The 15,193-nt window shown below is 32.9% G+C and overlaps 1 long non-coding RNA gene across 2 annotated transcripts; it reads right to left on the reverse strand.

Moving 5' to 3' along the window:
• Positions 1 to 12,632: 12,632 nt before the first annotated feature.
• LOC126735143 (uncharacterized) lies at positions 12,633 to 14,983 on the reverse strand. Of its 2 annotated transcripts, XR_007660336.1 has the most exons (4): positions 14,427 to 14,983; positions 13,812 to 13,978; positions 13,191 to 13,554; positions 12,633 to 12,936 (listed from the first exon to the last, which is right to left on the reverse strand). It is a non-coding gene; the product is annotated as an uncharacterized LOC126735143 (long non-coding RNA). The 2 variants fall into 2 exon arrangements; XR_007660335.1 differs by having other exon boundaries at positions 13,191 to 13,978.
• Positions 14,984 to 15,193: the final 210 nt, after the last annotated feature.

Here is a 15,193-nt window from a genome sequence, read left to right on the forward strand (position 1 = left end):
TTTGTATGTATTTTTTTCAAGCAGTATAAAACGGTGAGACTGAAAACAGTCTCCTGTTAGAAGCATCACATTAAAAAAACTAGCTCCTACTCGTTGGGCTTCGAGGTACGATGCTTTGGTTGCCTTAAGGGCTAATTACAAAGAAGTTTTGCATGCTTTGACAAATATAATTTTAAGAGGTAAACCGAGTGAAAGAAGCGAAGCAGCAGGTCTAAAAAAATATATCGAAAAATTTGATTTTATTTTACTTATTGTGCTATTTTCAAAAATATTGCAAAGTCTAAATATTGCCTCACAATACTTACAATCCGAAGATTGTGATATGATGGAGGCTACAGCTTATTTAGAAAGTGCCTATACAGAAATGATAAACTGTAGAGAAAATTTTGATGAACTTAAAAGTGAAGCAATAATTTTAGCAGATAGCTGGGGCGTAAACACTGAGTTTTTAGAAAAACGAGCAAAAAAAGTTTCGATTATCAGGTTTTCACAATGTTTCTTCAAAATTTAACTTTCTATTCCCAAAATTTCTTTTTGAGTTAAGTGATGATGAACTTAGGAAAAGGGCGGTATTGTTATTTGAATAATATAATGATGATTTATAATATGATATTGGGGTCAGAACACTAAACTTTATGTCTACTTTTCGAACTGAAATTTTTAAATGTAGTAAAGTGAAAGATGTCACCAAACTTTTGATATGTGATCATCATACTGCCATGGCTAGTTTTAAAAATTTATATGCAGCGTTTTTATTATTTTTAACAATTCCATCAGTGACTACTGCTTCAGCAGAGAGATCTTTTTCGAACTCAATAATAATAAAAAATTATTTAAAAAGTACTATGTCGCAATCGTGACTTAGTAACTTGGCTCTTTTGAGCATCGAAAATTAAAGAGCTCAAGGTTTGAATCTTAAGTGTTAAATAGATCTCTTTGCAGAAAGCAAATGTCGAAAAAGAGAGTTTTCATAATGGGTAGATGGCAGAAAGGTTTATATTAATATAATATTTTGTTAAAAAATTATCGAGTTTTTATTTTTTTGCCCCTCTCCCCCTCTTCAGAAATGGCATGAGCGCGACTGGGCTCTAATGCCCGGCGCCACTAAACGAAGCTGCGCCACTATCCACTGCCGCTAGGCAGTAAGCATCTCAACACTCGGAAACTAAGATAACATATACCGAGATCTTAGAATCCAAATGTGTCAATCGAGAAGACAAGTGAGGGCCCTCTATAACTCACAAGACCAACTCGAAGGAACTGCGCGCTCAGAGGGCATCCCTGTCGATTACTACACAATCGACCACAACCTAGTAATACCTCGCTAAACAGCGACAAACTCTGGTATACCATAAAACTCTAGCCATGGACTTATACAACAACAATATAAAATATTACTCGCATGTCAACATGATTAACCTATGCACAAAACAATCATAACCATTCTAATATCCACCTAGTGGACAAACACCACCACACCTGGTCAACCATGACCACTCTATATACAAGGTTCTTTATAAGGCGATGTGCTAGCACTTACTGCCTCTTTTCTTTTTTGGGTCTCTCGCAATCTCTGCTTATTATTATTATTTATGTTTAGGGTATATATTTTCAAGGATGTCAGATAATTCTCGGGCGGTTGAGACACTTATAAACGAATACAGGGTGTTTATAAAATATACGTTTATTAAATTACCTTAGGATATTTTACACAAAGAAAGAAAAAGAATATAAATTCTCAATACTATACAAAACAAATAGGAAATCTATGCTCTACAGCCATCTCAGATCTAAATACCAAAAGAAAGAGCGTATAGTACAAGAATATACGATTCAACGCAACTCAATATAGTACATAATATTAAAAATATGAACCTCCGTTTCACCGATGCAAACATTACAAAGATTGTAAAGTGATGAAATTTTAAGTAGGTTGGTTTTTTGGAATTGGAAACTTAAATAAAATATGATGCCTATTATTGAGACGAGGTACAACAAAATGTAAATTTGATTACAGTTCTGGAAAATCAATAATATGAATTACATTGAATGACTATATCATAAGAGCAAAGTATTTTCTATGGTTTTTGAAACTGCAAATATTAAATCTTTGATTGATTCAGATCACATTTGAACCATAAATATTTTACAAATTCTCTTTGTATTTGTTTTAAGCTTGGTGAGTAAACCACTGCAGCATATTTTAACTTTGAGTGTACATAAGAGGAATATAATGTTTTTACTACGTCTAAGTTTCTGAAATGTCTTGAATTATGATCTTATGATTTAGAGGCTTCGGAGATTATATTTTAAATATGTATTTTAACCGAAAGTTAAAGGTCAATACATATAACCGAGTCTCTAAAAAAATCAACCCGTGTCAAATTAATATTAATTAAGGTTTAATTAAATTAAATATTAGAGGTGTAAGTTTATTTCAAATGTCATTACATTGAATTTCTTAAGATTTAATTTTTGCGCATTAGCAAAATCAGCAACGTATCATTTAAATTAATATTAGACGGCAAATATTCAAATTGAAATTCAAAGTCTTTATTAAGGGGACGTTCAGCCACAGGCTACTTAGGCCCAACCTGAAATTACTGATATACAAACCTATATGTGATATAGCAAAAGGAAAGAGAGTGAAACATTACATCTTAACCAACAACACAAATTCGACTTAATAAAAAATATAACAAAAAATACTAATTTTTTTTTAAAGATCTGTAATTTGAAATATCCGCAATGTTATTACGTAGGGAGTTCTAAACTAGAAAAGTTGGTAAATGAGTACTTGAATGAAGAGGCAGTACGAGGTACCCCTAAGTAAGTTAAGTACTTCAGCTTCGGTCAGAAATGGTGTCAGCAAAAAGTAATTGATTAAATAGATAAGGGGGCGTATGAGAGTGTATTATACAGTGTCAGAAAAACCTAAGATGCATATTTCTTTGTGGTTCAATTTTGACCCAATCATTCTCTTGAAATAAAAGAGTAATGTGGTCCCATCTCTTCAGACATGCCGAATATAAGCAAAAAGTCCAAGATTTTTAAAAGGAACTAGAGTTTTTTCCAAAAACAACCTATTAGTAGTACTAATCTTACTTTGTTTTTTTTTTTATGGTAAACACAAGCACAAGAGGAAAGTCCTATGTCACTCTTGGAGTGGTGCTTGCGCGAAGATTTTGTGGGTATTTATCTTGAATTGCTATAGGTTGTATGCGTCGGGAAATATGTGAGGTGGAAGGCCGTTCCACAAAGAAGATGTTCTCCAGATGAATGAGTCTCGATACAGCGACGTCCTTGGGGTAGGCAGCTGGACTCGATGTTGATGAGCCGCAACTGCTAGACGCGTCCTTCTTGCCGGAACAGCCCTGGGTGGAATCAGGCCTGCCAGCTCAGAGGAGCACTTACCGTAATAATAACGGTAGAATAAATAATAAAAACTATGCTTGGGTGCAGAGCTCCAGACATGTGAGCAATACTCAAGGGAAGGGCGTATTTGAGCCTTATAAAGAGTCAGCAGCTGTTCTGGTGTATACAGTTTTCTCGTTTTGAAAAGCACTCCGAGTTTTTTGGAAGCCGCCCTGGCGACCTCGGCAACGTGGTCATGCCAGGACACACTGTTGGTGACCTCGACTCTTAGAAGATGTAAAGATGATTCCATTGTCAATGTTTTCCCTGCCATTACCAGCTCCGAGCTACCAAGGTCTTCATCGTAAATACTGCAGCCTGCGTTTTTTTAGCGTTAAAATTTACCAGATTGTTACCGCCCCACTCCAAGATTGCTCTAATATCGTTGTTGGTTGAAGCTACTTGTTGCTGCCTAAGATTCTAAGAACTTGCGGCTGTCGTTGGTTTGGCGGACTTAAATGTGGAAATAAGTGTGCTATCATCCGCAAACCTGTAGATTGGATTGACAGTGGTTCCTAGCAAATCGTTGATATATATCAAAAAAAGGGTGGGGGATAGAATGCATCCTTGAGGGACTCCAGCGTTAATGTTAAATTTGTCGAAGAGGTATCCATCGACGGCTACTTGGATTGTTCGTTGTTCAAGAAAACTTTTGATCCAATTCAATAATGAGTTTTGCATGCCGATTGAGGAGAGCTTGGTTAGTAGTCCCTCATGCCACACTCTGTCAAATGCCTTGAAAATGTCAAAAGCGACTGAGCGGGACTCGCCGTGCTTCTCCATGGCCTCCGTCCACAAGTGTGTGACGTAAGCCAGAAGATCGCCGGTGGATCTAAGCTTTCAGAAGCCGTATTGATGATCGCTGATTAGTCCAGATGATTCCAGATATCTTAACAGTTGTTGGTTAACTGCTTTCTCCATAATCTTCCATATTACTGGAACTAGTGCAATCGGGCGGTAATTGGAGGACATCGTCTTCTTACCCTTTTTGGGTACAGCTTGCACTCGAGCAGTTTTCCAGCTTGTTGAAAATTGGCCCTGCTTATACGATGCCGTGAACAATCTACATAAGGGAGGAGTCAATTCGTCTGCACAACGTTTTAGTATTAGGGCTGGAATTCCATCGGGTCCAGAAGCTTTGTTGGTGTCTACGCTTTTATGAATTTTATTTATAATTCGTTTGGGAAACGAAATTTTTCCCATCGATGAATTCACCCTTGGCAAATATGGCGGTGTTTTGCCTTGCGAGTGCAGAGTAGAATTGGACAGAGTAGATTTGTTGCCGGCATACAGATGATAAAGAGTGACAAGTCAGCTGTGAACAATGTAAACAGCACAGCTCTCAAAATTAATCCCTATGGTACCTTCCACTAGCTACGTTGAACCTTTTAGGCACCATCAATATATATCCTAATCCGCTACTATCTTAGTTTAGATTAGGCGAGCTTGATTATATTGGGTTTTTTCGGGATAGGTATTACAACAGCAGATCAGAGACTGTCAAGACCTGAAAGTTAGAGGCAAGTTATATTCGTTAGCACTTTTCTACAGAATGGTAGGCACATTTTTAACATTTTCGAAGATATCCGTTCCGGCAGTTTTGATATTGTTTTCATCCAATAGTGCAAAATCAATCTCTTCAGTAAGACCATTAAACATGTTACTATTAAAGTAAATTAAAAGTTCATTGTTAGGGTTATGTTCAGGGGCTGAATTATTAAAAAAATCATTAATTTTATCGGTATCTTTAAATTTATTTCAAATATCCTGACCGTTTTTTTTTATGACCGATATCTAATTTATTTAATGTGCTCCAGAGAGCCTTTATATTATAGGTGTATGTAGAGGTGTGTGATTCCTTTGAGCTCATTTCGCCGAACTCCTTCAGGCTACTGACGTTAGACCTACGGATAAGCTAGTATGCTTTGATGTTGAAAGTCTTTATACAAAAGTGCCAGACTCAGACAGGACGCAGCACGCACTGGATTTCCACAGAAGAGAGTGATGGACCCTTTAGAAGTTTATCTTCATGACTCGTACTTTGAATTCAAAGATAGGTTTTACGAGCAGGACGAAGGACACCCTATGGGCGTCCTAAAAGCGATATAGAGCTAAGCAGAGTTTCTGGAGCGCATCAATAATATTATGCCAAGCATCAAGTTCACGATGAAGTGGTAAAGAAAAAGCCACAACAACTGAAGGATCCTGTAGGATTTTTAACGATTGCGTGAATCAAGTAAAATCGGGAGAATTCTCAAAAAATTTAACATCAACATTGCCTTTACTTCGAAAATAACCATACGAGGTTTAGTATCAAAGACCAAACTAAAATGCCTACTGGACACCAAGAATTGCATATACCAAATCCCCCGAGACAAAGTGACCAATGAAAGTCAAGACAAAAGAACATATGGCTATAACATACATTGGACAGAAGCAAAGATTTTGCACAAGGAGTTATGTTGGAAAAAATAGGATTCCTGGAAGCAGCTTGAATCAATCAAAGCCAAGGAATCTTCAGCCAGCCCATTGTTGATATTGAGAGAGATCTAATGCGCTTCACACATGACCGAACGTCACACACACCTCTAGTATAGTTCTGGGTGTAGAATAGTTCTGGTTTTTATTTTATACTTAATAACAGTTAGAGACACCAACGAAAACGTAATTCTAAAATTAAAATTAAAGCAAGGAAAATTAGGCTTTAATATACCAAATAAGTTATACCGTAACATTATTTTATGATAGTCCATGGTGTTGACTCTATTTTTAAGAAATATAAAGCTCTCTGTTTTATTAGAAATAGAAAATTGTGTAAATAGAATTGATTGATATATTTAAATTAAACACGGCATTCCTAGCCTTAAAATATATTTAACGCCTCATCATTACTTAATTTTGTATTCAGTTCATACAACATTCCATCGACTTTAAGAGAAATCGAGATTTCCATTTCTTTGTTCTGATCGGTATTAAAATGCGTGATACCTCATTGAATTTATTTAAGTGTCTGTCACCTCCTGCATTCTTTATCTTAATTTTTTTGCAATTTGAAGAGTGGAATGCCTACATTTTATATAATGTTTTAGTTTCTTTTTTTGCTTAAAACCATTAGGTAGGCGTAATACCGATAAATAACTTTATATTTTTAATTCGATCACAAAAAAACAATCAATAATTAATATTTACACATAAATATGAATTTATGTGTAAATAAGTCGTCTTTGAAACAAAAATGTACGGTTTCAAGAATTCTTTTACACTTTCACATTCGAGTCGAAAACCTTACTGGACGGCTTGGGTTACTCTTGAAGCTACTCTGTATAGGTTTGTTATAAAGAGATGTATATCAAATGCAAGAAGCAGTAAACGAAGGTATTCTAAAAAAATGGATCTATGCACTGTTATAACCAAAGTATCGAATATTGATTTTAAGGGGCCCTAAAAGCGAAAGAATTCATTACTCCTATAACTAAGAAGCCTTTACGGTCATCTGAGGATGAAGAATTAGTTTAAAGATGGTAGAAAGTACATAATGGCTGAGTCAATAACACTGAAGGAAATCAGATTGCTTGTGCTGAATTCTAGAGCACAGCAGAGTGGAAACGAAAAAGCAGATGAGTTTGTTGAATTTACATCAACTCTTTAACCGAGAGAGCTTGAACCCTTCTTCAAAATAAATAAGAGGCAAATTTCTTACATTCTAGACGAATGTAATAAAATTAAGAAAAATTCAATAAGGGACCGCAAATGTAGATAAATAAAAGGTATGTTATCAGACCCCTCTAGATCTAAGAATCTAATTGGAGTACCTAATTACAGATCAGCGTAGTACTCAACTAGTATCTGTACCTTTAAGGAGTGGTGTAAGTTCGTGTGCTCCCATTTGTGGCAAAAGAAACAGGTTGTCTTCTTATGAGTGCGAAAAAGGATTATTGGATTTATTGAGAGGAGACATTTTGGGATCTCATAATTTCTAGTAGAGCAAGATTTCCCCTCTGTTACTATTATTACTACTAGTTAATATATAATATTTTTTTAATATACTTACAATTGCTAAAGATTGTGTTTTTTTTATTTCGGATTTGCCATATTTACTTACTACTAAGAGGTACTTAGAAATGCTAAAATCGAGACAAACTAGCCTGGCCTTATTAATATTTTATGCATTCTTATCGCTAAGGTACGAGTATTATTAAATCTTTTTCTAGTGGTGCATCTCCTATCGGAGGTTTGCTATCATCACAGTCCGGATATATTAATCCAGACCTTGTTAATGCAGTTCTGAACAGTTGAGCATTACTACATTTAAACCATTATCTTATAATCCTTATCCAGGAGATCCGACGTCTTCCAATGCTCCTTCCAATGACTATTTCTGTCCTTTCATTATATGACCCAGATATTGAACCTTTCTTTTTTTTATTGTTTATGATTTAGCACTCCTTCTGCATCTGGTTCAGTTTAGTAGGTTGGCCTTAGTAATTTTATTGATCCAGGAAATACGCTACATCCTACGGTGCACCACATTTTTAATGCTTATGGTTAGTCCATATGGGTTTTAACTTGGTTTTCTTTAAGTTTATTTTTAGTCCGTATTCTTTAGATCGATGATTTAATTTCCTAATAGGTGTTGTGTGCTGTTAAGATTGCTTGTTAATAAGATGATGTCATCAGCATACCTTATATTATTAATTACTTCAGCATTTATTAGTTAGTTATTCCCACTAACTCATTCTCTAGGGTTTCCCTAATTCTTTCAAAAACAGCTTGGCTACAGAGGTTAAATAACAGTTTTTAATTTTTGTTCTTGGCTTATCACCGTGTCATCGTAAATGCACCATTTGAACCTTATTGTCATTAAGCCATCAATATACAAGACCATTTTGCCATATTGAATTCAGATCTCTGAATCATCCTTTGTTTTCCACTGGTTGTTTCTTGTCTTCCTATAAATCGAGCCTTAGATATTGGGCGACTTAGATAAAAATGCGGATTGGTGGTAAATCCAAGAGCACCTCCATTACTACTGTCAGACTTATTTTCCTGGAAGCACAGATGCTAGCTATCGAACCCTGCCTCATTGCACCTGCACTGGACTCACAGCAATTAAAGAGTATGTCAACATGGGTCTTACTATCGGTTTTTATAGCTATCCCATATATCATAATGATATCTTAAAGAAGTCTAAAAGATATGTTATTCAGAACATATGAGACGTCTCTAAGATGCCGGGTATTCCCGGAAAGAAGACTTAAAGCTATCTTAGAGAGGTACAGATGTTACAAAACATCTTTAAGATGCCTTTTTTATAGCTTTATTAAGGCTATCCATATGTAAAAATTTAACATTCATAATAAAATTAAATTAGCATTTAAATAAAACACTAAAATATTTACACATTGTTTAATAGTCCTATGGTTGGAAACAAATACTTTTAGATACATAACTAGTGACTTTTACTATTGTTTTCAACATAAAATGGCTAGCATGCATTTCTTGGTACATCGTTGGGTCTCATTCCCTCTAAGTACAACAGATTTAATAAAGAAAAAGCAACAATTAAAACAATTGCTAGGGTCAATGGTTATAACGATAAGATTATTAATAAGCTGATTAGAAGACATAGGTCTTAAAAACTCTACCACATTTCAAAAAGATGAAATTAAGCAAACTTTTGTTGCAATACCATACGATCCTATCTTGACGAGAGGCTTTGATAGACTTTTCAAAGACTTAGGTCTAAGAATGGTCTATCAAAGTTCGGCCAAGTTACGAAATCTTTTAGGAAACTCAAAAGATAAAATAAAGACTAATGAAAAGTTTGGGATCTATGAGATTAATTTCAACGATTGTGATAATAAGTACATAGGACAAACCAGAAGATCAATTAATGTCCGATTTAAAGAACATGTAGCTCATGTGAAATATCGAAGAGTTGAAAAGTCAAGGCTGAACATGTTTTAAATACTGGTCACTTTGTAGGGATAGACAACTTAAAATTACTTAAACCAGTTAATAACAATAGAAAATTAGATGCACGCGAAAGTTTAGCACTATTCAAAAATCAAAAAAACATTTTTAACAGGGATAAAGGTCCGATCCCTTATAGTCAATTATATATTTTAGTTAGTGTTTAAGATTTGTTTGGCCATGCTTCATTGCTTTTTCATTATTATTTACATCATTAGTATACAGTGTGGCCCAAATTGGGTGTACATCTATGGGTATCTTGGAAACTATAAGAGATAGAAAATTGGTTAAATGGGGAAAGTTGTAGGGCATTTACTCGTAGTTACCAATTAAGTGCCGCTTTCAAAACGATTTTATCTTTTTCCGATTTTGAAATATTTGGACAAAATCAGAAAGTTGCTTTTTTGAAAAGGGGCTGTATTTTTTTTATTTCAACGTATTTTTAAAATCTGTAAAATATTTGATTTAACTTTTTATCTTGTTTAGTAGTTCTTACCTTGTTCATTTCATGTTCTTGTTTTTGTTAGTGTTAAATAGTTTTTTCGTATCTAGTTCTTTTCGTTTGTTTTGAGTGAGTTTTGTTTAAAATAGTAATTTCCAAAAATCGCCATGCGATATACCAGTGAAGAAAAATTTGACATATTGGAATGTTATATTACATGATATAGGAATGCAAATGTTGCATACGCCAGATATTTGGAACTGAGAGACAACTGCCAGGTCGAAGACTATTCGCTATGCTTGTCATGAACCTTAGAACTTATGGAAGTTTTGAAATATCAACACCAGAAAATTATCAAAGGGACAATGAAGCTCGCGATAAAAACATTTTAGACCATTCTAATGCGAACCCGAAAACATCGACTCGAAAAGCTGTAACTGATATGAATATACCAGGGACTACCATTCAGAGTCCTTAAAAAATATATCGTCCATAAAAGCCTACTATTGTTCAAGGTTTAAGGGATACAGACTACCCAAGACGATAAGATAAATACGAAAAATAAGAGAAATACCCAATTTCAGCAGGAAAATTATTTGGACTGACGAGACGGTTTTTAGCAACTGCGGAGTATTCAATAGGCATAATCGTCATTTTTGGGCTACTGAAAATCCTCATGAAGTGGCTGAACGTAGGCTACAAGTAAGATTTGGATTTAATGTATGGTGTGGTATGTATGGTAAGTTAATTACCCACTCCACAAAATTATTTTCAAGTAATATGCTATAATCACCTTATTGGGCCCTTTATTTATCACCACATATTGACAGGTCAAAGATATTTAAATCTTTTGGAAGAGCAGATATTACCTGCGGTGAGAGTTATAATACCTGAAGAACAAATACGGAGTAGAGTGTGGTTTCAACAAGACGGGTGTCCCGCACATAATACTCGGGACGTTCAAAACTTGTTAACGCAAGCATTTAATAATAAACTTATTGCGAACCGCGGTACTGTAAATTGGTCAGCTAGGTCTCCAGATATTACACCCCTGGATTTTTATTTTTGGGGATATGTTACAAATGAAGTTTACGAGTTTGAACCTGCAAAATCAATGAATCAAGCGAATCAATGAATCCTGCGCCTCTTCAACAACTAGAGGACAGGGTTCAAACTGTCTTAAATAATATAAATAAAAACATCCTGCGCAAGGTAACTAAAAGTGTTTTTCACATTTCTTTAAAATGTGAAAAATGTTTTAACAAATAAGGCCGTCATTTTGAATAGTTTCATTTAATATTATTGTTACAACTAGTTAATTATTTTATTTAGAAATTACGTTAAAGTATAAGTTAGCAAGTTGGTAAGTTAATAATATTTGTGTGTACGACAAAATGCCAATAAAAACCACGGCCAAGTCAGCGAAAAATAAACTATTTAATTTTTTGACATAAACATAAAATATTCAATTCAAAAAGTATTATACATCATTTTAAAGGGACAAAAAAGATCTTTTTAATTTAGCAAAAAATAATGATGTTTTTACAGATTTTAAAAATACGTTGAAATAAAAAAAATAGGGCCCTTTTTCAAAAATGCAATTTATTGATTTTTTCCAAATATTTCAAAATCGGAAAAAGGTAAAATCGTTCTGAAAATGGCCCTTGATTGGTAACTAAATGCCCTACAACTTTCCTTATTTAACCAATTTTCTATCTCTTATAGTTTACAAGATATCCATGCATGTACAGCAAATTTGGGCCACACTGTATAAGGAGATTTGTAAGTAGTTTTAGTATAGTTTTAATCTTCTCTCAAAGGTGCTAACATCGTTAGCGAAACACGTCGAGATTAATAATAAAAAGTTTTGGTTAGTGGTAAAACTGTCTCGTAATCTTAGAACATTGAAAGGCTAGAAGTAGCATGCCGTGGAACTATGGGCAGGTTTGTTTGCTTGCAACATCTCTGATGCAATGATGTCAAGTGCTTATAGAGAAATGGCAAAAATCACTTTATAATATCATCAAAATTTTCAGTTGTTTCCGAAGGCACAAAACAATACTACTGCTCCCCTTTAATAAAATATCCAGCATTTTTTAAAAATAAATTTGATAAGATACTCTATATCGAAGTCAATATAAGTTAAGTAAATGAAAATAAAGTACGAAGAAACGAGAAAACGGTAATGGCATTGCAACGCCGCTCGATCGCATTGTTTATATCACAGATACAAGCACCAGTGACGTCGTCAACAAATATTTACCTGATAAATTTTTATTAATTAATAATTAAAGAGTTTGAGTATAAGTAATATTACCATTTATGAGCTATTTATGTGTTTTTTTTTTAATGGACTTCATTAGAGGAAGGTCCTAATGAAAGGCAGCATTTTTGTCAAAGCATTTTTATGGAAATTAAATATTTTATTAATATAATATTATAGATTTCTTAATAAATCATGTTTTAAGACACAAATTTTTAACATTTTGCAAAATTTTATTGTTATTGTTATATTGGACAAAACTCAGTTTTACATCACTTACTTACATCACATAATATATACTTCTATGCTGCTGACTTTTTCAAAGGGACAGTATTGCTTCAGCGGAAAAAGTTAAAACTACAAGGATGTTCAAATAGTGAAGGAGTTGCAGGTTTTTTGTAGGTTATAAGATTTTTATTATGAGTATTTAGCCTGTATAATGGTTTTGAGACATTTAATAGTGACCTATATAATACCTAATACCAAATATTATATCATATTAATTTATACTAAAAAACAAAGCTAAGAATAAAGACTATGTACAATAGATTAGATTAGAGAGTTTATTAGTAGTAATATACAAACAAGTGCTTTTACAAGTCAAATAAAATATGTAGTATGTTGGGCTTTTCCATAAAATCATGTTATTATTTCATGTAAGTATTTTAATAATGACTTGAGACATCTAATTTAATTTCTTTGGCGCAAATTTGCTTGTTGCAATCTTCGAATTTTAATTTTTTGTTCTTTATTTTTTTTCCATAATCTGGTGACAAGTGATTAAGCTCTTGAAACGGTGGAATCATCAGTGCTTAGGTCCTCAGGATATCATTTTGATTTTACCCTAGAATAATATACATAAAAATATAGTATTACCAAAATTAAAAAGAAAAAATTAAAAAAATGTATTATGATAATCCAATTGATCAATAAAATGTATGTTATTATAGAGAATCTTTGTAATGTCATACATTTGATTAATTGCATTTAATTAAACAAATATAATACAATAAAATACCATATCACTTTTAAATAAGATATATAGAATAGGATGATACATGGCATAAAACTAGTAGTCTATTTTGAGTGTATTTTTACCTTTTCCTTGGCAGAGTCAGGGAATGTGTAGCAGTTAAACAAAAACGGCTTGGATGAGAAATAGTAATTGTTGACCTAGACTCCACGGTTACTGTAGAACTATAATTCTCAGATGCAGTTATTGTTGATGATCAATGATCAGATCTGTAATTATACAAAATTTGGTGTATCAAGAATATTAATCTATTTTAATTATCCATACGTGTCTATATTAGCTTCACTGTTTGTACTATATACCATTTTGAAAGCTAAAGAAGTTTTTGCACTCTTCAGGAAAGCTACCCCTGTAGCTTTGAAGGGTAATTCACTTGGTAAATTAACTGAATTATTGGCTGCTGTGTTTTTAACCAGTGCATCAGAAATCCTAGTAAAAAAATAGTTTTACACACATACCTAATTTAATAAGTATTAGGTATAAATAAATCTTATATGAGTAACACTAATACTTTTTGTGAAGAAGCTGTATGTTTTACAACATAGCCCAAGCACAAGTTTTAAAAGGTTGTTTTTTTAGCTTACATAATGTAGTAAATAAAAGCATGCAAACCTTTATCAATAATTCTAAGGTAAAATATACTCATACCTATAAATATACTAGAAAAATATATTTAAAAAAATTACCTTTGAGGTAGAGCTGATTTTTTTAATAAAGTCTGGCTACTGATAATATTATCTCCCTTATATCACTTCTAAGGATGTGATCTGAACAAACAAATATGTTCTTTTTAAATGTGTTGATTTCCATTAATGAAACCCATTGTTCCCTTTGGGCATAATCATTGGGCAATCTATAATAAGTATTTGATATTTAATCAAAAAGCAGAAAAAAATTACAGTAATAAATTAATATGTGGTAAGTAAGTTGCAATAAGGTAAAACAAAAAAAAATTATGGAACAAATTTTAAAGAAAGACAAAATTAACTTTATACATAGATATCAAACTATATATAGATAGGTACATAGGTATTATGAATTTTTTCTGCCAAAACAACAAAAAAAACATAAAATCCTGTAATAAAACCAGGGACAAAATTCTAGTTTTATATCTTTTATAGCCTATTAATAGATGAATATGTTCAAAAAAATATTTAGATTTAAAAATATAAATATGTTGGTATTTTACGCACACTTTCACATTCAAATTTTTATTAGGTTTATATCTATAAGATCCCCTATTCTACGTTTATGATGATGGTTACCCCATGATGTGATGTTATGAAAGTATCGGTACTTACTTGTGAAAAGATCGGCTTGAATCACGTTTTTATCATGATGCGGCACAAACGACACAAGTTTTTGCCATCCTAGCAATTTAAAAAAACACTAAAACGTGGCCTTTTTTCCTTTTTAAACCAAAAATTAAAGAAAATACACGAATCCCGAATATAAACAAAAAGCCGTTTGACAGATGACACAACGCGTATGGTTTAGGCGCTTAAGCTCCGGTGTTGTCGCTTCAAATTTTTTAGAAGCAGTTTTAGGGATAAGAATGTTAATAATTTTGTTTTTTTTTTGCTTAAGGATATTATATTTATTCTTAAAATAGGTTAATTGTAGTATTTATACTTTTTATTTTAAATTTTCCTATAAAATATAACAGAAATAAGTTAAATTAACGTTATAATGTTTGTTAAAATATAGCTAAAAATTTCCTCCGTTGGAAATTTGTGTCGACTTGACAACAGAGAATCGACACATATGTTTGTAAATAAAACACCCCTCTTGCCCCTGTGCACATGTTGGACTCAAACAAAGTTGTTGTTTACTAATTCTAGCCTTTCAATGTTCTAAGCTTGTAATTAGACATAAAAATCTTAAAATTATTTTTTTAGTAAAAAAAAAACAACAGATATACAAAAATTACACAAAGTACATATTGATATCGTATTAATATTCACAACAGCAAATTTTTCCTTTCTTCCTATCCAACTATATTTTAGATCTTGCTCTTTTGAAATTATGAGTTTAGCTACTCTCTATATACAGTAATAGGGTTTCCAGT

The sequence above is a fragment of the Anthonomus grandis genome, chromosome 4 (genome assembly GCF_022605725.1).
Source record: "Anthonomus grandis grandis chromosome 4, icAntGran1.3, whole genome shotgun sequence".
Lineage (NCBI taxonomy): Eukaryota > Metazoa > Arthropoda > Insecta > Coleoptera > Curculionidae > Anthonomus > Anthonomus grandis.